The sequence below is a fragment of the Macrobrachium nipponense genome, chromosome 30 (assembly GCF_015104395.2).
Source record: "Macrobrachium nipponense isolate FS-2020 chromosome 30, ASM1510439v2, whole genome shotgun sequence".
Taxonomy (NCBI): Eukaryota; Metazoa; Arthropoda; class Malacostraca; order Decapoda; family Palaemonidae; genus Macrobrachium; species Macrobrachium nipponense.
The window spans coordinates 2,944,074-2,969,252 of record NC_087218.1 but is presented as its reverse complement, the minus strand read 5'-3'; the positions used below and the strand labels follow the sequence as shown (position 1 = coordinate 2,969,252).

General features: G+C 39.2%; 1 protein-coding gene across 1 annotated transcript in view; it reads right to left on the bottom strand.

Annotated features, from left to right (window-relative positions):
* Positions 1–17,941, bottom strand: part of LOC135202227 (monocarboxylate transporter 12-like) — a 549,632-nt gene extending 531,691 nt beyond the window's left edge. Inside the window, exon 1 of the mRNA XM_064231495.1 lies at positions 17,791–17,941. The gene's annotated coding sequence lies outside the window, so the exon portion shown is untranslated. The remainder of the gene's footprint in view (positions 1–17,790) is intronic.
* Between the last annotated feature and the right edge of the window lie 7,238 nt (positions 17,942–25,179).

Here is a 25,179-nt window from a genome sequence, read left to right as displayed (position 1 = left end):
TTTTTGTATCGTTATTTTTATTGTTTTTGTATTTGTCCATAAATGTGCAGAAATTTTAGTGACAATAATAGTAATAATGTAGCTACAAATTCAATGGAGTTATTCATATATATACATATATAAAAGATAAATCCGTGCAGAGAGATTCGGGAAACTGTTCGATTCCCCATTTCAGATTGAAAAGGGAAATCGAACAGTTTCCCCGATGCTGTCCGTACGTTGACCGATTTATAGGTCTTAGGCATAATGCCAAGCACTTGGGCAACTAAGGCCATTCAACGCTGAATCGGAAATTGACAGTGAAAAGGTTTGAAAGGTGTAACAGGAGAAAATCCTCGCAGTTGCACTATTAATATATTGTTAGGAAAGGGTGGAGGGTAAGATGGAAGAAAGATAATATGAAAGGAGGTACAGTAAAAGGAATGAAAGTAGTTGCAGCTAGGGGCAGAAGGGACGCTGCAGAGAACCTTAAGTAGTGCCTACATTGCACCGCATGAGGTGCATTGGCGGCACTATCCCCCTACATCTGTACGGAAAGAAGTCCTCGTATCTTTAAATATATGAACACATAAACCTAACTGAGGATACGTTTCTCCATATCAAGACTCAAGCTACTATGAGTATTTTTTCAACAGTACTCAAGATAATGCATCTATGCAGACGCGAATACGAACGAACAAAGAAGCGATGACTGAGAAGTGTAAGTCGGGAAGAAAAAGAAGCGTTCGTCGCTTCATTTCCTCTTCCTGCTTCCACAAAATACAAGAACGTGTTGGTTGTTGTGATGTTGGGGAGCGTCTTAGGACTGCAGATGTGATCACATCAGGCAGGGAAGCAGAGCCACTAGGGGCCTGTCTGCCTGCCTGCCTGTAACCTTACCGCAACCTCTCTCTCTCTCTCTCTCTCTCTCTCTCTCTGTATATATGAGTGTCACACAGCAGCCATGTTATATATCTAACTGACTGCGACATGGGTCATTGCAAAAGTAAATGGCAAGAACGAACGACAGCAGTGATTCGACACAGTACGACATCTTCACGTATGCTAATTAGGCGTAGCATGCGTGGACATTTCCTGAAAGAGATGAAATCCAAAAATGCTATGACAGAGGTTTCTTCCCGCAGTGGAGCAGTGGCTTAAAAGTAACAAGCACTTAAAAGTAAAACCAAGCACTTATACAGAGTCTTTTGGTTATCCTGGAACAAAGGCAACGTAGCAATCAGGTGGATGTGTTACAAAAAATTAATAATAAATCAATAAATAAAAGGCGTGTCAACTTCAAGCTTAAAATAAACGTCCTCGGCTATTCTCTAAGCTACAGTGTTTCTCAGCCTCTTTTGGCCTATGCACCCTTCCGCCATATGACAGACTGTCATCCCCCCCAAAACCCCCTTTCCAAAATTGTCTGCCTGAAAAGGTGCATCCCAAATAATACGCAACAAAATACTACCACAAATACACAAGCTAGCGGAGAGAAAGCCCAGCGTGACCTCTCAGTAGTGCAGACCAATGCACACTGTGTTTTGTGTGGTCCTACAGACAGTTTGAGCCTGCCATTATGTGGTCACAATTCCTCCCATGGAACTCTGAAATTCCCTTAAGAAAAACCAAGAAATCTGGCAATGCATTACAACCCTGAATCTTCTCTACACAGAATAACTTTCTCGCTAATAATATTATTAATAACACAACTGGAGCCTCCCCTCTAAAGGAAACTGTGAATATGGAATATAAAGACAGACATTTTTGGTATTTCTATACTCACGCTTATTTTCGCCTACTTGGGGAGTAAACCTAATAACTACTGTTTACTGTGTCCTTTTTATTTGATCCTTGTTGTTAGTATAAGTATAGTACTAAGTATGAGTAGGTATTAATTACGAAGACCATTTCCTGTTATGTTAGGAATATAATGTTTACAACTTATGCGTGAGGGGATAATCTTGCACGAGTCCCGAGTAAGCTGGAGGTCGCATCACGCCTTGCTATTTACAAATATCAAGAGACAAGTGTCGTTTTACATCGAATTCACCATATTTTGGGATAACCTAAGTACACCCAAGGGGAATTATAATTGATGCATGTCTCTGCGCCGGCCAAGGTTGCCATAGGCATACAATTGTTCGAATCTAGATGGCGCGCAAGCACTCATCAATTATAATTCTCCTTAGGTATAAGTTATCCCGAAAGTATAGTTTGTTTGTTTGTTTGTCTGGGGTTTTTACGTTGCATGGAACCAGTGGTTATTCAGCAACGGGACCAACGGCTTTACGTGACTTCCGAACCACGTCGAGAGTGAACTTCTATCACCAGAAATACGCATCTCTCACCCCTCACTGGAAACAGAGAATCGAACTCGCGGCCATCGAGGTGGCAGGCCAAGACCATACCTATCACGCCACTGAGGCGCTCCGAAAGCATAGTGGATTCTGCGATAAACGATAGTTGTGGTTATATTAATATATATACATATAGGTATATATCATTAAACTTCCTATCTACTAATATTTTATGTAGTGTATCAGCTACTTAATTGAATATATAGATATATATATATATATATATATATATTTATATGTATATATATATATGTGTGTGTGTGTGTGTGCGTTTGTGTTTGTGTATACTAAGTCACAAATAAAGGTTAACATGAAGAACAGGTTCCTCTTACCAATAACCCTACTTCAGTGGAATCCGGAAATCAAGTCCGAAAAATAATTTGAGAGAGACTGTGCTTTATTACACGGTGCACTTTGTTTGCAAAGTAAAATACTTGCACGTCCAAGGATAGGCAATTTTTTGTTACGTGCAAACAGAGTTGACATGCTAATCGTCGAACCTTTGTATGCAAAGAAAATGAGTCCATAATTTTTTATAATAATTCTTCGTCGTTTCAACTGGACGTTTCGTAATTTTGTTTTTATTATTCCTCTCTAAGACTGGTCGAGGGTTATTCTAATTATAATACCTTTGCAATTAACACTTTCATTTTATCCCTCCTTGATATGTCAGATTTTTTGTGCACACTTGCTTTCCCGTTTATTTTTTCTTGCGTGTTTCTGATCACTGGTTTAATTTATCCATGGCAGTTTATTTACGCTGAGCGATGTAATTTGGTCCATTTTCTTGTGACAAAAGATTGTAAAGTTAAAAGATTTTTTTTAGTAACAACAGCATTAATTTTCTAGTTTAAACCGTTACCGCTAACAGCGGGTGGCCCTAGAAAGAAAAAAAAGCAAAAGAAATGAATATCTATGCGTTCCTACCGAAAATGATTATTCGTGGATGAACACTTTGTGCGGTAAAATTTCGAACTGCTCATACAATTGGTACATGTAAGACTCACTAGCCATTAGCCACGCAAATCTCTTCCATAAGCGAGATTTATAAACTTCAGTAGGGAATCATTATTTCTCTGCTGGGTTGCGGTAGCTGCGTTCCAAATCCCCTCAATAACTAACACTGCACCTTTTATTCTTTCTTATTACAAGCTCTCTCTCACTTCCCGGATGTTGACCCCCCCTCGACCCACTCAAATTCCAAAGCTCCCCCCACACAATACCCCCATCCCTTATAGAACCCCTTCCATCTTCTTCCTCCCAATACTTTCAAATTGCAGACTTCTTTTACCAACCTACCATCATCTCCCATTCCTTTCGCACGACCAAACCATGTCACAGAAATCTGGTCTATCTTTTTGCCTAAACTAATCGTTTTACCACTCCTTCGACATGTCTCCATATTTCTTCATATTTCTTGCCTTTCATGTGAGACATATTCCTTCTCAGATGGTGGCAAGAGATAACTAGCACTTCATCTCTCTCTCTCTCTCTCTCTCTCTCTCTCCGCATTTAATAGTGTGGGATATACTGTAAAGGGAATGACTGATTAACAGTAAATGTAAAATATCTTCTCTGCCACGGCCCATGAAACTATCAGCCGGTCGTGGTAGCTTTGCCAAACGTACGTTCATGGATAAATTTAACCTTAAATAAAAAATAAAAAGTACTGAGGCTAGAGGACTACAATTTGGTGTGTTTGATGCCTGGATGGTGGATGATCTACATACCAATTTGCAGGCCTCTAGCCTCAGTAGCTTTTAAGATCTGAGGCGGAAGGTAAAAGTGTGGACGAACAGACAAAGCCGTCGCAATAGTTTTCTTTTCAGAAAACTAAAAAGAAAACATTATACCACAGTCTTCCACTAGATTTCATGCCGAACACGAACATTCCTGTTCAAGCCGTGTTGCCAAGAGGTTATCACGCCCTTCAGACGCTCCAGATAAAACAACTTACTAACAATTTGGAGTAAGTGTCCTCCAGTGATCAAATCCCACCGCCCGTAACCATGCAAGACTGCGTGTGGCGTCAGCACTGACGACCTTTTGATCGTCTGTTAGAAAAATGGCCTCGTCTCGCTATCTGCGAACCTTAAAACAAACCTTAAAAACACCGATTTGATACCCGTGGCGACTCTAATGTGAAGACACCGACTGGTTTCGATAAGGTGTTACTGATCTGCATAGCAAACCTGCCCTGGATTTGGTCTTACTTCTTTTGATCTCTACTTGAATAGGGAGCCTAGACTGACATTACGGTAGTGTAACGAATGGCATTTTCTGTCACACCTGACGACAATACATATGAATAGCTATATGGGAGTTTCACATCAGCGTTCTTCGAATTTATGGGAGCTTCACATCAGCGTTCTTCGAATTTATGGGAGCTTCACATCAGCGTTCTTCGAATTTATGGGAGCTTCACATCAGCGTTTTTCGAATTTATGGGAGCTTCACTTCAGCGTTTTTCGAATTTATAGGAGCTTCACATCAGCGTTCTTCAAATTTATGGGAACTTTACATCAGCGTTCTTCGAATTTATGGGAGTTTCACATCAGCGTTTTTCGAATTTATGGGAGCTTCACATCAGCGTTCTTCGAATTTATGGGAGCTTCACATCAGCGTTCTTCGAATTTATGGGAGCTTCACATCAGCGTTCTTCGAATTTATGGGAGCTTCACATCAGCGTTCTTCGAATTTAGGGAGTTCAACATCAGCGTTTTTTCGAATTTAATGGGGGCTTCCCAGATCATCGTTTTTTTGCGTTTTTCGAATTTATGGGAGCTTCACTTCAGCGTTTTTCGAATTTATAGGAGCTTCACATCAGCGTTCTTCAAATTTATGGGAACTTTACATCAGCGTTCTTCGAATTTATGGGAGTTTCTTCACTCAGCGTTCAGGGCGTTCGAATTTATGGGAGCTTCACATCCAGCGTTTTTCTCGAATGTATGGGATCTTCACATCAGCGTTTTCTTCGAATTTATGGGGCTTCACATTCAGCGTTTTTTCGAATTGTATGGGAGCTTCACTTCCAGCGTTTTTTCGAATTTATAGGAGCTATACATCCAGCGTTCTTCGAAATTTATGGGAACTTTAACAGTCAGCGTTTCTTCGGTTTATGGGGAGTTTCCACATCAGCTTTTTCGAATTTTAATGGTGAGGTTAACATCTCAGCGTTCTTCGAATTGTATGGAGCTTGCACTCGAGCGTTCTCAATTATGAGCTTCACATCAGCGTTCTTCGAATTTATGGGAGCTTCACATCACCGTTCTTCAAGGACAAATGTCCCGAGTCAGAGCATCACATCACATTACCACCAGTTAAAAAAACCTTGTGCCAACTGTGAAGTTAAATACATTGTTGAAATATTTAAAGTTCACCTTTTGCTTTACATGATTATATGAAGAAATGAGGTCAGAGGCGACGAAAGAATTGTATTTCCCTCCGCCAGTAAGCAGAGCAAATAATCAATAAGGGGCAATCCCGGGGAAACAATTCCTGTAGACGCCAATGACGAGTATAACTTATCATTATTATTATTATTACTATCATTTCGGTAGATGAATCCTATTCACATGAAACAAGCACACCAAAGGGGCCATTGATTTGAAATTCAAGCTTCCAAAGAACGTTGGTTTCAACCTCAGACCCCACACTGCAGTAGTAAACTGATCATGATAGAGCCAGTGATTTTTCATCGCCCTGGTGGAGACGCGAACCCCAAGCGACAACTGAGTGGCATGTCACGACACTAACCACCAGACCAGCTCATTTGACAAAGAAAACGCACTGTAGATCAAGGTGATACTTCACTCCCTGACCGAATCCAAAATTTTTCGAGCCCGATGTAGGGGAGGATTAAGAGGGTTGATTGTGGCCATAAAAGGCTGCCAGTAACGCAGAAGCAATTTCAATGAGACTGGACTGAATATACTGGTGTGGAAAATACGTGAAGCTTAAAAGAAAGTGATTTGATTTCTTCAGTTAACTAGTTCATGAGGATTAGGAGGGTTGATTGTGGCCATAAAAGGCTTCCAGTAACGCAGAAGCAATTTGAATGAGACTGGACTGAATATACTGGTGAGATAAATACGTGAAGCTTAAAAAAAGAAGGTGATTTTATTTCTGCAGTTAGCTAGTTCATGAGGATTAAGAGGGTTGATTGTGGCCATAAAAGGCGTCCAGTAACGCAGAAGCAATTTGAATGAGACTGGACTGAATATACCGGTGAGATAAATACGTGAAGCTTAACAAAAGAAGGTGATTTTATTTCTGCAGTTAGCTAGTTCATGATGAGCTTACTTGCTCTTCAACGAGGTAGTCTCCTGTTGCACTGGTATTTCCATAGGTTTATTATGTAGCACGCTTTGTTCCTTCCTATTTAACACCATCACCCAAAAACTTCTTTCGTCCGTAGGGTAGCTGACTGCGTTCTGCTGTATTAAATCTTCTTTATCTCTCGCAAATTATTTTTCACCGTCATAAAATTCCACTGCAGCGATGAGTGAATCCACAACCTATTTGATAATACAATAGGAAATAGGGACTTCAGGCAAAATGCACATTTTTTTTTTCCTCCTCTTCTTCCCAGAAGTTTTAATGAAGCGCTGATTACACAAGCAGGACTGACTGTGAAGTTTTGATTACCTTTACCCAAGTGACTGATGACCGGCCGTGTCATATGACGTGAGTCCTGCGAAGTGCTCTGTAGAGCCCGTCATTCCCGAACTGTATCCGAGTACCGGGACCTTCCCTAAAGAAACCGGGACGCCATATCTTCGAAAACTAACCATAGAATCTTTTTTAAAACAATCTCATTATGTTTCCCACACCTAAAATTCAAATTCCCTTGTTGAACTAACCTTCCCTAGCCTAACCTAACCTGACCTAACCTAGGGGCATGGCAAAAAAACCGGGGTTGGTGGATACTATAGTAGATTCACGTCAACCGTGGATTTGATGTCTAGGCCAGTCCCTTACGACGCTCCTGATTGGCTGCTGGTAACCCAATCACGGGGCTGGTAACTCTCAGTCTCTCTCGAGAGTTCACATAGGCAGGATGTATGTTCTACCTCTCCTGGGGGATACTTTTGAAAGACGCATCCCTCAGGAAAAGTGGAACATAGAATCTACCCATGTGAACTCTCTCGAGAGACTGAGAGTTTCCAGCCCTGTGATTGGCTTATCAACAACCAATCAGGAGCGTCGTAAGGGACGAATTTTGAGTCTCGAGTCTCTCCATTTGAAACACATCAAAACGAACTCAATATGAAACATATTCCGTAAGGTATTCAAAAATGCTAATGCCATTATTGGCATTAGCATTTTTGCAGAATTAACCTTTACCAGGTTTTCCATCTTAACGTTGTCTTCCTATACTCATTTCTTCGTCTGCTGTGCTAGACCTACAGTAAAAAATTGGCTGCGTGCAATTAGATGAAATTTGAAACTTTAACTCCGAAAAATTTGACGACACGGGATATTTAACAGGGCGGCCACCAGGAGGTTGCTGAGAGCGCGAACGGAAAATCCGTCATATTTTTCTGTGTATCATTTACATACGCTGGAAAAAATGTAAGTTGTTACGCTGGTGTCAATTTGTATGTAAATTAGGCTACGCTGGAACTGAGAGTTTAGAAGAATCATTGCCCAGACCCTCGGCTGATGGTTGATTACACTTACCCCCTGACGCGGAGAAACTACTAGTTAGAAAAAAAGAAAAAAAATGTAATTCTAGGCAATAACTCCGCACGGACTGCAAGAAACGGTCCCGCAAATAAGAAAGCCCCTAGGAATTGGGGCATCAAATGCATTTAGCCGTGTTTATTACTAGCCCCTGGGGATAAATTACAGTCGACCCCCCCAAAAAGCAAGGGAGAATTCTTAATAAGACCCAAATACTATAGTTAATTTCAGTCGACCCCCAAAAAACACTAAGGCGAAATCTTAATAAGCTACCCAAATACTATAGTAAACTGTAATTTCCAAAGAAACGCTAGACGCGGAGTTATTACCTAAAAAAGAAAAAAGAAAAAAAAAGAAAATATATTGGAAAAAAAATGCTTCGATGCTAATAATAATAATAATAACAATAATAATAATAATAATAATAATAATAATAATAATAATAATGGATAAGTATCAAGATCTGAAAATAGAAACAAGAAGGATATGGGATGTGCCAGTGGAAATTGTACCCATAATCATAGGAGCACTAGGCATGATCCCAAGATCCCTGAAAAGGAATCTATAAAAACTAGACGCTGAAGTAGCTCCAGGACTCATGCAGAAGAGTGTGATCCTAGAAACGGCGCACATAGTAAGAAAAGTGATGGACTCCTAAGGAGGCAGGATGCAACCCGGAACCCCACACTATAAATACCACCCAGTCGAATTAGAGGACTGTGATAGAGCAAAAAAAAAAAAAAAAAATAAATAAATAAATAAATTAATAGGATAGAATAATATATTTCTTAGGTACTGCTGGTGGAACAAGTTCCGAGAGCAGGCCGCTGTCAGTGACAGCAGCGCTCTTCCTAGTGATAAAACTACCTTTATTACGTCCTATTTTCAACATACACGGTTAACTTCATTGCGGAAGCCCAACAAACGCTATAAACAGGATAAAGAGGTTGTTCTCCCCAAAGCTTTTTTCTTAAACAGAACTCAAAGTGGAAGTTTACTGATACTTTGTAACTTTCTTAGTTTAATTAGTATCTAGAATTTCGTACTCCTCATTGCAATGACTTGATATACTCTGTTACTGAGCATAGATAGATAAATTTTATACCTTTTCTCTGGAGGAGGTCTCAAACATGTTGGGATATCGGATATGTACTTTTTCTTATGAACTTTCATTTTCCACAGAGAGACATGAAGTGAAGATTGATATAATAGTATGGCAATTTTAACGTTAAAAAGGTCATTTATCATGTTAGTAAACCTGCATGCATTAAAATGCGTCCAGAATAAGGTGGTCACATGAGAGAGAGAGAGAGAGAGAGAGAGAGAGAGAGAGAGAGAGAGATGGTTAAACCAGAGGCGTGGGCACCGTTGGGTTAGTATAAATAAGGAAGTGCAAATATTCAATTTGATTCGGGTGTACTCGTTTCTTTCTTCTTTTTTTTTATTTACCGTAGTTCGGCTCTGGTGTAATACTGTTTGTTTTACCAGCAACACCGTTCCCGCTTTCTTGTTGATGTGTTCAATGACAACAGAGGCTTGTCTCCTTCTGTTATGCAAGACGATGTGCACTTTGTACGCTGACTAGTTTTGATGAAAGTCTACTGATTAGATCTTATGCATCCCAAGCTTGCAGAATGCATCCCAAGCTTGCAGAGTCAGCCAGAACAGAAAGGTTATGGTCGAGTTGAAAAAGAGTAACCCTTCAAGTCATTTCATGGCGAAGTTTAAATGTATATGTATTTTAAGTACGAGTTGGGAGTGTTACCGAAATAATGGTATAAAAATCAAAACAGAAGAACTAATTTTGTCCTCCTCGTGAATACTTAATTGCTGAATGATGGACAGTGATATATACTATAGCCATACAGCGCAAGCTAATGCCCGCGTCCATTCGCTTCTGTTGGCTAGCACGTTCCCTTGATCATGAATGAAACGGCGATGGTGTTGCAGAACGCAATCGGAAGGGACATCAATGAATACTTGGCAACAAACAATGGGGGAGAATGAAGGGAAAAAACAGTAGCGGGCGTTGAGATAAGACCGAATCTACCTGAGGAATGTTGATTTTCTGTTGAGGATTGCTGGGGGTCGGGGTGCATCGCTGGGAGTTCGGAAGGAGGGGGGGGGGGAGGGTATATGGGGTGAGGTAAAGGGGTCCTAGAGGCCCCCCAAAAACCTGATTGCTGAAGCGTGTCGTGCAAGGCAAGGCGCTTAACCCTCAGCCCGCTCAAGATTATGGTTGTCCTGTAAACGTAAATGCTGCACACACATGCTGCTCCTTCTTGGAACCTGTTATTATCCAATTCGTCCGCGAGGCGACGGATTTAGTACAAATAAGGTGATCTTTGCTCGATGCAATGGTAACGGACGAACGGTATTCTCAATCCAGTTCTAATCGTTCTCTTGAGGGATTGTGGATTTATCTCTCTCACAATCGCTACTAACATTTAAAAGAGGAAACTGTATCTCTGTTCTGTGAGAGAGTGCATTATATATATATATATATATATATATATATATATATATATATATATTATATAATTTAATATATATATGTACCTCTATTACATTCGAAAGATAAAACTGTTTCTTTGTTTTGTACAAATAATATATATATATTATATATATATATATATATATATATATATATATATATATATATATCTATTATATATATCATGATCAAATATAAACAATGTCAGTAATACTTACTTAAAAGTACTATTCAATACCTAAATAAAATCGTCTGACTTGTTTCCTTTGAATCATTTACGGGATCCTTATAAATAAATGTACCTTATTTTTGCTATTCGGAATTCCACGAAAGACTCGCACAAGTAAAAAGAAATGAGTAAAAAGCAAAGAGAGAGAGAGAGAGAGAGAGAGAGTGGGGGCGGGGGGGGGGGGGGGGGGGGGGGGGGGGGGTGGGGGGGGGTGGGGGGGGGGGGGAGGGGGGGGGGGCCAACAATGAAGAAAATAAACAAAACATGAGCCGGATTTCCACACAAGTCTTCCAGCGCTTTCCTTTCATTTCGATTTCGGTCATTGTCGTCCTCCGGTTACTGAACTGAATATACAATTTAGACCAGAGGCCGAGCACTGGGGCCCATGAGGTCGTTCAGCCATGAAACGGAAATTAAGAGTAACATGTTTGAAAGGGTGTAACAGGAGGAAAACCTCGAAGCTGTTGCACTACGAATTAACGGTTACAAGAGGGGAAAAGTATGATGGAAGAAAGCGAAAGCGAAAGGGGTTGCAACTAGGGGCCAAAAGGCACACTGCAAAGAACCTTAATTAATGCCTACAGTGCACCTCGTGAGGTGCATTGACGGCACTAGCCCCCTTACGGGGTCCTCTGGTTATTATCAGCCTAACGCCGAATCAGTCACAAGAACTTCACGGTTATGACTCGAGACACAGCCGAACTTCAAAAAGAAAATCCTCTCTCGCACTTGGCGTTGCAAATAGATTGACACCAACTCGATCTGCAACAAACACGTTTTAAGGAAGGAATAGTCAGAGGAATTAATATATCGCAGACATGATATCAAAAATGTCCGAAGTTCAATCGATCTACTGACTGACTTGATAGTTTAACACCAATGAACAATGTTTCGAGTTAATCTTTGTATATCCCATGTAATATGGTTCCGAGCCGAATAAAGATGATTGTGGAGAAATAAATCTACATTGACGTATATGTACATACATTTAAAGATAAACCTGTACAAAGAGCTCTCGGGAATCTATTGCGTTACCCTTTTCAATCTCAATAAGACGGGAATCGAACAGATTCCCGAACACTAATTGTGCAGATCTATCTTTAAATATATGTAACATGTACATAACTGAAGATTTGTTACCCCATTTCAAGACTCACGTTTTATGAATATTTTTTAAGATATTATTATATTATTATTATTATTATTATTATTATTATTATTATTATTAGTAGTAGTAGTAGTAGTAGTAGTAGTAGTAGTAGTAGTAGTAGTAGTCTATAAACAAAATGATTATTGCATCAGCTGCATTATTTTTATAAAATTAATGCAGCTTATGCTGGAACAATTTTTAATAAAATATGTTTTAAAGAGGGTTTACTTCAAGCATATTATTATTATTATTATTATGTTATTATTATTATTATTATTATTATTATTATTATTATTTTTTTTTTTTTGTCTATCACAGTCCTCCAATTCGACTGGGTGGTATTTATAGTGTGGGGCTCCGGGTTGCATCCTGCCTCCTTAGGAGTCCATCACTTTCCTTACTATGTGCGCCGTTTCTAGGATCGCACTCTCCTGCATGAGTCCTGGAGCTACTTCAGCCTCTAGTTTTTCCATATTCCTTTTCAGGGATCTTGGGATCGTGCCTAGTGTTCCTATGATTATGGGTACAATTTCCACTGGCATATCCCATATCCTTCTTATTTCTATTTTAAGGTCTTGATACTTATCCATCTTTTCCCTCTTTCTCTCAACTCTGGTGTCCCATGGTATTGCGACATCAATGAGTGATACTTTCTTGATTTTGTCAATCAACGTCACGTCTGGTCTGTTTGCACGTATCACCCTATCTGTTCTGATACATAGTCCCAGAGATCGTTGCCTGATCGTTTTCTATCACGCCTTCAGGTTCGTGCTCGTACCACTTATTACTGCAAGGTAGCTGATGTTTCTTGCACAGGCTCCAGTGGAGGGCTTTTGCCACCGAATCATGCCTCTTTTTGTACTGGTTCTGTGCAAGTGCCGGACATTCGCTTGCTATGTGGTTTATGGTTTCATTTTTCGTATTGCACTTCCTACATATGGGAGAGATGTTATTTCCATCTATCGTTCTTTGAACATATCTGGTTCTTAGGACCTGATCTTTTGCCGCTGTTATCATTCCTTCAGTTTCTTTCTTGAGCTATCCCCTTAGTAGCCATTGCCATGTGTCATCGCTGGCTAGTTCTTTAGTATGTCTCATGCACTGTCTGTACATTGGTTTGTTGTGCCATTCCTCCGTTCTGTTTGTCACTCTCCTGTCTCTGTATATTTCTGGGTCTTCGTCTACTTTTATCAGTCCTTCTTCCCATGCACTTTTTAGCCACTCGTCTTCACTGGTTTTCAGATATTGCCCCAGTGCTCTGTTTTCGATGTTGACGCAGTCCTCTATGCTTAGTAGTCCCTCCCTCCCTTCCTTTCTTTCGTGTTATGTATAGTCTGTCCGTATTTGCTCTTGGGTGTAGTGCTTTGCGTATTGTCATATGTTTCCTAGTTTTCTGGTCTATGCTGCGGAGTTCTGCCTTCGTCCATTCCACTATTATTATTATTATTATTATTATTATTATGATTATTATTATTATTATTATTATTATTATTATTATTATTATTATAACAGCTGTGGGAAATATGCTGCTTGCTCACTTCAGATATTGCCCCAGTGCTCTGTTCTCGATGTTGACGCAGTCCTCTATGCTTAGTAGTCCCCTCCCTCCTTCCTTTCGTGTTATGTATAGTCTGGGATTAAGAAAATTGCTGCATGAAATGAAGTATGAAGGAAACAGGGGAATAAATCACAATTCGAAGGGAGACCAGAATGTGAATGAATGTCAGGCGTGAACTGATATAATAAAACGTAATACTATTCCATATCATCCATTACGGTCTGGAAGAGAGGCATGTTGGTTTAGATCACTGAAACAACAAATAAGCTGCCTAAGAGATCAAACCTATAATCCTCATCAAATAACTGTGTTACAGTCACGGAAGCCAATGCTCAAACATAATCATACCAAACAATAAAGAGGAGAAAACTAAACTATAGTCTCTGGAAACTGGCTCTGGGGAAAAGTCTTAATCGATCCCGGCAACTGCAAGGGAGCAGCGAGTCATGTGGCAGTTTATTTCGCCGAGCGGAGGAGCACTGACAGCTCTCGTGGTAATTATTTACTTTGAAGTACCGAGGATGACATAGAAAACGAAAGCCTTGCAATACGTTTCTTTTTATCATCGCGTTAATTTAGCTTTTATACTTGAAACATAACTTATATATACGTCTTCTTTTAGTTTTCTGTAAAAGAAAACTTTTGCGTCGGCTTTGTCTGTCCGTCCGCCCCAAGATCTTGAAAACCACTGAGGCTTTCAAGTGGTTTTTATCTTATTCAAGGTTAAAGATACCCATAATCGTACTTCTGGCAGCGATATAGGTACCAACAACATAGGCCACCACTGGACGTTTCTTCGGCGCATTTTTTACTTTTTTTTCTTTATTAACCACCTACTTCACGAGACATCAATCGGCCTGAAAACTGGTATTTTCCCTGTTAAAATACACATCAATATGAGGCGGCGAACAATTTAAACACTGAGTGTGAGCAGGACGAGAGAGCAAGAGTGGAATCATAAAGTCATATCCAGTTTGCACATTAAAAGTAAAAAATGAGATACAGTGAGCTCCACCTGAATCATTAAATATCATTTATGCTGACCGAATCGTCAAACTTAGTCAATGAGTTAAACCCACATTTATGACATAAGCCCATCACTGGCGTACTGTATTGAAAAGGGTAACGTGTTATACAACAGATAGGGTTCTGTTTTCCTTTGTCTACCAATTAGCGTAAAAAAAAAATCGGGGGTAGCCAAAACACTTGAGGAGAACTTAGCGTTCTTACCTCGACGGTACTATTTTTTTTTCTTTTAGGTCACTTAAAATCAGCCATCCACACAACGTAGTTTTATGCAACGACCAAATTTCTTGAAGTTTCAGACGTATTTGATACAATATTGAGCGCGAATTTTCGTTCGAGTCCTGGAAGTCTCGAAGACTTTTTTTGCATACCAGTCCAGCAAGCCTGGAGATGAACCCTGTTTTGTCTCGTAAAGTTTTTTTTTTTGCCCGCTGATTATTAATGACCGAGAAACCCAGAATGATATTTGGGTGGGTGTGAAGACCTCATCTTCCAGCAGTTTGCATAAACATAGAGGACTCAGCATGTCCCCTTAAGGGACACACTATTGTTCATTTGCTGGCTTCTACTTCCAGCTTGCAATCCTATCCATGTCACACGAAAAATAAATACTGAGCATACAACATTCTTTCAGAAGTATATCTTAGATACTACATCAATCACATCTGCATTATATAGTGTACAAAAATATTACCAGTTAAGAGCTGGAATGTTTTTCGACATTACATCCAAAATTTAGAATGTACTTTGACATAACTCGATCTGTAATTTTGTAGCAAGTATAATAATCTAATAATCAGGAAAAGTAAAGTAAATGATAGTGTAGTGCATACGACCCTGTAATCCGAAGAAGAATCGTTAGTGATAAAGCCTTGCGCGAATAGAATGTAAGTTTCTCAAGACATATATATATATATATATATATCTATATATATATATTATATATATATATATATATATTGTAAACCGAAGGGCAACTTTTCAGTTGATAAGAAGTTCATCGTCTCATGGGCTCGAACCACCTAACACGAGAACCCACGACGTACATAACGACTTAGCTCCTCTTGATAGCCGATAGGCTAAGGCGTCACTGAACGCCGGGAGTTCTTGTGTTCGGTGGTTCGAGCTCATGAGATGAACAAATTTCTTAACAACTCAAAAATTCCCCTTTGGTTTTACATATATATAAATATAGTATTACCGCGGTAGTGCGAATTGGATATTCCAACATTTGTAGCTTATTGCTTGTCTATATATCACGGTGATGTGATAAAAATGAATTATATACATTCATATATATATATATCTATATATATATATATATATATTATATATATATATATATATATATATATATACACACAATATCCTCAGTTCGGGGTAAAATGTAACACGGACTCCATATACCCTTACTCCACCTACCTTGTCAATACTGCATGACCATATATGTACACAAAATATACGTACACACAATATAGTAAGTTTACTTTACGTAAAGTACACTACTGAATAACACGTGCATAACATTCATTTCCCAGTTTTGCCTAAATACAATGTAACGACCTGTAATAACAGACTTAAATATGAAACAAACATTTCCTCTCTCACTGATCTCACTGATCTGTGTGTGTTGCCCAAACTGCGTAAGATGGGCAGATTTTTCAAAACTCGCGAAGACCACCCGGCCTCTATTCAATTTTCTCCGGGGGTAGGGGCCGGGTGGTTGGCAACACCTGCCTCACCTTCTCATGAGGATTTGGGGTCATGCACAAGATACACAGCACCATGCACACAAAGAGTAATAGCACCTGCTATGCTGCAAACAAATGCAACGAAAGCCACGTGGTGAGGACTGAAGTAGATTCACATTACCGTTGCATCTGATATCTAGTCCAGTCCCCTAAGACGGTCCTGATTGGTTGTTGATAAGCCAATCACTGGGCTGGAAACTCTCAGTCTCTCGAGAGAGTTCACATAGGCAGGATGTATGTTCCACCACTTCTGAGGGATACGTCTTTCAAAAGCATCCCTCAGGAGAGGTGGAACATACATCCTGCCTGTATGAACTCTCTCGAGAGACTGAGAGTTTCCAGCCCTGTTATTGGCTTATCAACAGCCAATCAGGAGCGTCGTATAAGGGACCGGCCTAGACATCAGATGCACGGTTGATGTGAATCTACTATAGTAAGCCTCGCTTGTAATGTATGTAAGGGAGTTTCCTAGCGTGATAGCGAATGGTCCTCTCTCTCTCCCTTGCATTTGCATAATTACATTGTTTTATTTACAAGTCAATATCCTTCGATATAACGTGAAAAACAAGAGGGAGGAGGTGTTATGCCTCCCCTACCCTCCCAATACCCTACCTACCCTGCCACCACGGCGGGTAAACAAGAAAGATCCACTAGGATTTTATAATAGATTACAGAGAGCTGACTTCCGTAAAATTCACATCTTCATAATAGCTTTTTTGACTCCATTATAAAACTTCCTACATTGTACGAAAGTTATAAAAAATGGAATGGCCTTCACCCATGAAGTAGAAGGAAAAACTTTTAAATAAGGCAAGTTAATGTTTAGATCTATTTACACTAGTGCCATCCCTCTCAAAGTGCATGACATATTTCTTTGAGTTTTCTCGCCGGAAGCTGACACTAACTTCAGGCACTTGTAACAGGTGTCTAAATTATTCTCAGCAAGTGTTTCGCCTGACGAAGTTCCCACTGAATTTCCCGCCCCCTTCTGCTTTCAATCCTTTTCAACTCTCAGTTTTCTTTTTTTTTATTCCTGGTCTTTTTTCAGGTCTTATTTTACGGTTTTTTTTTATTGCTTTCGGTCTTCATGACCTATTTTAACTACTCAAGTGACTGTAGTGTTTTCGCAGATACAAATTAAAAAAAGTGAAAATACGAATTTTTAATCAAACCTCATGACATATTTCCTTACCGGCTGTGATTTGGTAAAAAAAAAAAAATATAACAAAACATATTTTCTTATCGGCTGTGATTTGATAGAAAGAAAAAAGATAATAACGAATCATATTTTCTTATCGGCTGTGATTTGATAGAAAGAAAAAAGATAATAACGAAACATATTTTCTTATCAGCTGTGATTTGATAGAAAAACTCACATAGTAAAGAAACATTTTGTTATCGGCTGTGATTTGGTAGAAATAAAAAAACAGATAATAACGAAACATATTTTCTTATCGGCTGTGATTTAATAGAGAAAACAAAAACAATAACGAAACATAATAAGTATACTCTTTCTAGATATGCTCTGAAATCATAAAATCTTTTATGCATCACTTACCTTAGTATGTTGTGAGACTGGCAGTCATTTGTGAGCTCTTGAAAGTGACGGAAGCAGTAACAAAATATTTTATTCTATTGCCTCCGGTTCTAATCCAAGCGTCTTTGTACTAAGGAGTTACTATGGCGTTTTTGTTGAACAGTTCCCTATTGCCAAAATCTGTGGACAGAGAGAGAGAATATAATTTTAATATTTCTAATGATTTTTCCTTCTCTTAACGTTCTTTTTAATCTCGGTACTATATTGCTACTCAAATATGTATTTGTATAAAAAAAATATTTATGAAGAAAATGATAAATAATAGATCAGACGTAACCCAAACAAATGTACATGTTATCATAATTCTTTTCTTAAACTTCTTTGCAGTGCATTTTCTAGACCACAAAAGAGACAATACGGATATATTTCTTTTCTCGGACACATGTCTGTAGACGGTGAAATGAAATTTTTTAAATTTTTTTTAATTTCTATTTAATTTCATTTTATATTTATTTATTTATTTATTTTGGAAAGGCCACTCGTCATGGAGCGTATTCCCCTTATCATAACTGGTGCCTAGGTCGTGTTGCCTCATGAATGGTTCTACAGTATGACTGTAGAGAATTTTTTTCTAATTCACCAGTAAGAATTCTAGCATTCGCAAAACGATTTCAGAGTTCACCAACAAGATTTTAGATTTTGCCAACACATTTTTAGCGTCTGACAAAAGATTTTAGGAGTTTATCAACAATATTTTACCGTTCGCCAGAATTCTAAACATTGCCTACAAGCTTTTACAAGATTCTAACATTCACAAAAAAAAAGAGAAGAAAAAAGAAAAGTTACTAAACTGCGCCAGCAAGATTCCGGAATTAGCTATGAATATTTTAAGAGTCCGCTAAACGATCTGAGAATTCGTTAAGAGGATTTTAGCGTTTGCGAAAAGATTTTAGAATACGCCAACAAAATTTTAGTGTCTATACATTTATTTTTTTTTTGTATGGTGTTTTTACGTTGCATGGAACCAGTGGTTATTCAGCAACGGGACCAACGACTTTACGTGACTTCCGAACCACGTCAAGAGTGAACTTCTATCACCAGAAATACACATCTCTCAAACCTCAATGGAATGACATTGAAAGCAAAATAAAAGGCAAGCGAGCTCTGAAGACCCCCGAGAAATAAACCAATCAATTATCCCGGCACTCTGCTCAAACAATAGGAACAGCGAGCCGATTCCCGCGACGGAGCATCCTTCATTAAGCTTCTTCCCTCAAGAGAACTGCATTGAATATGGAATTTAGGCCAAAGGCCAAGCGCTGGGACCTATGAAGTCATCCAGCGCTGAAATGGAATTTGAGAGTTGAAGGTTTGAAAGGTATAACAGGAGGGAAAATCTCGCAGTTGCACTATGAATCTACTGTTAGGAGAGGGTGAAAAGTATGATGGAAGAAAGAGAATACGAAAGGAGGTACAGTAAAAGGAACGAAATGGGTCGCAGCTAGAACCTTAAGTAATGCCTACAGCATGCGCATGCCGTGCGCTGATGGTACTATAGCCCCCTTACGGGGAATTCCCTCAAGAGAAACGCTACACTTCGCCGCAGAGGAACACCGCCCTCCTATTTCAGGAGGGGGGGGGGGGGCTCTGTTCAAACGGACCGTGGCACTGATATGAATCATTCTTTCGATGACCCTCCCATCTCCATAAACAATCTGATTCAAATGCCATAACTCTCTTTTCGTTTTCAAACGAAAGCGCCAATAAAAGCGATTTCACTTTATTCAACGAGTCTATACAGTTGGATTTGATGGACTCCGACATACAATGGGAAATTCTTGTTGTTGAATTGAATTAGATATAGAATTTATGACTAAAGCCAAGTGCTTGGACCTCTGAGGTCATTCAGCGCTGAAACGGATAGACGTTAGAATGTTTGAAAGGTGTAAGAGGAGGGAAATCTCGCATATGCACTATGAATCAATTGTTAGGAGAGGGTGGACAGTAAGATGAAAGAAAGTGAATATGAATGGAGGTACAGTAAAAAAAGGAACAAAAAGGGATTCGTGTTGTCTGTTGTTAAGAGAATGACTCATGAAATTCTGGTTAGGTTGCAATAACACAGCTAAGAAAAACTAACTATGGAATTGAACTCACATTTTTTGTCTTTTGTTTGTTTGTTTGCATGGTGTTTTTACGTTGCATGGAACCAGTGGTTATTCAACAACGGGACCAACGGCTTTACGTGACTTCCGAACCACGTCGAGAGTGAACTTCTACCACAAGAAATACATATCTCTCACACCTCAATGGAATGCCCGAGAATCGGTGGCAGGGCCAAGACCCAAACCGATCCACGGCTACTGAGGCGCTACACACTTTTTTCTTTCACCGGAAATAAGTACTCTGGTATTATTTTTTTTTCCAGCGGTATATTTTCGAGGCTTTTAGCAATTCTGCTGCACGAGACTTTCACATCGAACAGTTAATATACGAATATACGCCACTTCTTAAATAGCTACGTGGATGCTCCCGTGCATTATACAATACCTATCTGTAAATCAAATTTATTATCGACTGAATGAGAAGGCTATTAAGGATCAAACAAAAAAATGGTCCGCGTAAAATATTCCCAGGATAAAATGGAATTGACTCAATTGATGGAGCACCCGGCACCTATCCGAATTGGATCCGACAATAAATCACAATGATATCAGTTTTTCATTTATAACACCATGCAGTCCATTGCAGTGTATCAAGTCCGTGAGTTTCTGCCCAAAGAGGTGGATGGATATCCATCCACGCAATCGCTTCGTGCGGACATGCATGCTGGTCCTGGTCCGATCAAGGTCTTCGCTTCGTGCGTACATGCATGCTGGTCCGATCAAGGTCTTCGCTTCGTGCGTACATGCATGCCGGTCCGATCAAGGTCTTCGCTTCAAGCTGCATGGATGCCAATCCGATCAGGTCTTCGCTTCGTGCGTAAATGCATGCTTGTCCGGTCAAGGTCTTCGCTTCATGCGTACATGCATGCCGGTCCAATCAAGGTCTTCGCTTCGTGTGTACATGCATGCCGGTCTGATCAAGGTCTTCGCTTCGTGCGTACATGCATGCCGGTCCGATCAAGGTCTTCGCTTCGTGCGTACATGCATGCCGGTCCGATCAAGGTCTTCGCTTCGTGCGTACATGCATACCGGTCCGATCAAGGTCTTCGCTTCGTGCGTACATGCATGCCGGTCCGATCAAGGTCTTCGCTTCGTGCGTACATGCATGCTGGTCCGATCAAGGTCTTCGCTTCGTGCGTACATGCATGCCGGTCCGATCAAGGTCTTCGCTTCGTGCGTACATGCATGCCGGTCCGATCAAGGTCTCCGCTTCGTGCGTACATGCATGCTGGTCCGTTCAAGGTCTTCGCTTCGTGCGGACATGCATGCTGGTCCTATCAAGGTCTATATAGGTATTCTATAGACCTTTCAAACGCCGTGTACTCTTTCCTATCTCGCCAGGAAAGAAAGAATACGATCGCTTTCATCAAAGAGTAACCCGAGAAACATAATCTATTCTCAGTTTTAGTCTCACGATGAATAATAAACCGCTACAAAATGGCCTTTCATTTATAGATTGTAATCGCGTTCATCAAGGAATGACCTGAGAAAAAAACATTTCTTAAGTTTGTAGTCTAACGATGAATAATAAAAAGCTATAAAATGGCCTTTGATTTATAGTTTGTAATCACTTTCATCAAAGGGTGACCTGAGAAAAAAAATCTGTTCTTAATTTTAGTCTCGCGAGGAAAAATAAACTGCTACAAAATGTCCTTTCATTTATAAATTGTAATCAAGGAAATAAGAAAAAAAAATTGCGAGCGGTGCAAAGCATCAAAGCAGAGCGCTGCAATTAATCTGTGATGGAAAACGAGTAGCAAGGTTTGCTATGGCGTAATATCTATGATCAACATTGCAATGGAAAGATTACAGCTGTTTTTAATTAAATATATACAGGAAACTGCGCATGACGTAATTGTATGTATGTTGTCCTCATTCTTCTATAAACATTTATAAACACCATATGTGTCCATATACTTGCATACATACCATGCAATGGCCTTTCATTTATAGATTGTAATCGCGTTCATCAAGGAATGACCTGAGAAAAAAAAACTTTTCTTAAGTTTGTAGTCAAACGATGAATAATAAAAAGCTATAAAATGGCCTTTGATTTATAGTTTGTAATCACTTTCATCAAAGGGTGACCTGAGAAAAAAAATCTGTTCTTAATTTTAGTCTCGCGAGGAAAAATAAACTGCTACAAAATGTCCTTTCATTTATAAATTGTAATCAAGGAAATAAGAAAAAAAAATTGCGAGCGGTGCAAAGCATCAAAGCAGAGCGCTGCAATTAATCTGTGATGGAAAACGAGTAGCAAGGTTTGCTATGGCGTAATATCTATGATCAACATTGCAATGGAAAGATTACAGCTGTTTTTAATTAAATATATACAGGAAACTGCGCATGACGTAATTGTATGTATGTTGTCCTCATTCTTCTATAAACATTTATAAACACCATATGTGTCCATATACTTGCATACATACCATACAGACATACATAAAAACATTTATGCCATAAATACATGTTACTCTTGACTTTTGCAAGTATCGGCCCTTCATGCCTTATCCATAAGAATTCGACCATACTTTGAATGATATTAACAACGGTAATATCAAGAGAAGAAGAAGAAGAAGAAGAAGAAGAAGAAGAAGAAGATGTTGAAATCTTTGCATACAGAGAATTAAGAAACCACAAACACGCTAAACAGATCATAAGCTGTTCTCAAGGACATAGAAAACGCTAAACAGATCATAAGCTGTTCTCAAGGACATAGAAAACGCTAAACAGATCATAAGCTGTTCTCAAGGACATAGGAAAACCTACATATCATAAGCTGTTCTCAAGGACATAGAAAACGCTAAACAGATCATAAGCTGTTCTCAAGGACATAGAAAACGCTAAACAGATCATAAGCTGTTCTCAAGGACATAGAAAACGCTAAACAGATCATAAGCTGTTCTCAAGGACATAGAAAACGCTAAACAGATCATAAGCTGTTCTCAAGGACATAGAAAACGCTAAACAGATCATAAGCTGTTCTCAAGGCATAGGAAACGCAAACGATTCATAAGCTGTTTCCAAGGACATCGAAAACGTTAAACAGATCATAAGGTGTTTCTCAAGGACATAGAAAACGCTAAACAGATCATAAGCTGTTCTCAAGGATATAGAATTATACGACGAGAAGCTCTGATGTTAAACCCACTCCTCAGACGAACAACAGAAAAATGTCAAAAGTTTCAATAAAGATAAAACGAAAAAACTATCAAAACCTGAATTTTGAGTTCTGAAATCGGTCATGTGTATTGCAGCAAAAAAGAACTCTTATGCCAGTCAGAATCATATTGAGAATCTCATCGGAAATAAATCATCCTAAACCTTATAACTGTAATACAACGAAAAGCCGCTCTATTTTTAATTTTCTGTCTGTCCGTCTGCACTTTTTCTGTCCGCCCTCAGATCTTAAAAACGACTGAAGCTAGAGGGCTGCAAATTGGTATGGTGATCATCCACCCTCCATTTATCGAACATCCCAAATTGCAGCCCTCTAGCCTCAGTAGTTTTTTTTTTTTATTATATCTAAGGTTTAAAGTTAGCCATGATCGCGCGTCTTGCAACGCTACAACACGGCTGAGACTTTCGTACAGAAAACTCGATTCTTTGGCGCATTTTTTTTATTGTTTTTTCAGCAGGTATACAAATTATTTCGTGGGGAAACCAACACATTCACAGATGCCATAAACAACCACTATAGCATTTCCAAAAAAGTCCTTTTTTAAACAAAACGCGCATCTGAATTAATTACAATCCATGCAAGTCAACCTAGCTAAATAGTCACATAAAAAGCAAGATGCAACACGAACGTTGTATAGCTCTAATTATAATACTTCTGCATAACTCAGATAGTAATTAGATGCTCTGGAACAAAAACTCCGAGGCAGAAGATACCAAGCAGAGCGAGGCTGGGAGATGCGATAATTGCTTGACGCACGCACACACGAATGCACCTTTATTTCAGAGTCATACACGACTGATGCATTCAGTAGCAGGTGGATATTTTGGCTAGTACAAATCACTGCTGATACTTGATAACAAAAAATGCGCGAGTAAAAACCTTTCATGCGTGAACAGAAAAATACCTCGTAAATATATTTTCTAAAATTTCCATTTAAATTTGAAGAGGCGAGGGAAAAAAACGGGAGGAAATATCTGTAAAAATATTCTATGTAATAAAATTTGTTTTCAATATACGAAGTGCCAATACCGCGGAAATGGCGTGGGTAAAAACTGCAATGGATAACGTGAGAGAGAGAGAGAGAGAGAGAGAGAGAGAGAGAGAATATCAATGTGCTACAAAAATGGAAATTACGATAAACACGTTTGTACCGTCATTCTTTTTTTTTTTTTTCATCATGTTCGTGAAAGCTGTGTTCTGCTTTTCTCCGCTAACTAAAATTGCCATTGGAAGAGCTGGTGTTTCAGACGAATGGATTAACGCAAGCCACAGGGTAAAGGAACAGGCCTAAATAAAGGAGATTAATTCAACAATAGCAATATTAGCCCCGAATGCCCTGAAAATGCAACAATCGATTAAGCCTCCGTTGTCACATGATCGTCATTTAAATGAATCTCATGTCTGTTTGTATGTTTGTATGGTGTTTTTACATTGCAGGGAACCAGTGGTTATTCAGCAATGGGACCAACGGCTTTACGTGACTTCCGAACCACGTCGAGAGTCAACTTCCATCACCAGAAATACACATCTCTCACACCTCAATGGAAATGAATCACACGTTAGCGGCGCAGAAAGTAATTTCATTCGTTTAACGTTTTTAACAATACTGTAATTCTCGTCTGACAGCAACAGCAACATCAGCCTCAACAAGTAAATACATGACATACGGATAAAACCCAGCGATACATTTTGGTCTGGTCAAAAAAACAATACGATGGATGCATATTTTTTTAGATAAAACCTTACTTATTAAACCTATGTTTTTTTCTAGTGTGCGTCTTTTTTTCTTTTTTCTTTTATTTACTGAAATACTCGTATGACAGCTACATCAGTCTTAACAAGTACTATATGACATACGGATAAAAACCCCTAGATACGTTTTGGTCTTGTTAAAAAAGCAATAATATGGTGAAATCGTGTTTCTCTCTCTCTCTCTCTCTCTCTCTCTCTCTCTCTTTCAGGTAAAACAACGCTTTAAACCTGTTATTTTTTGGTGTGTGCGACTTATCTCTCTCCATCTCTCTCTCTTTCAGATAAAACTTTACGCTTTAAACCTATGTTATT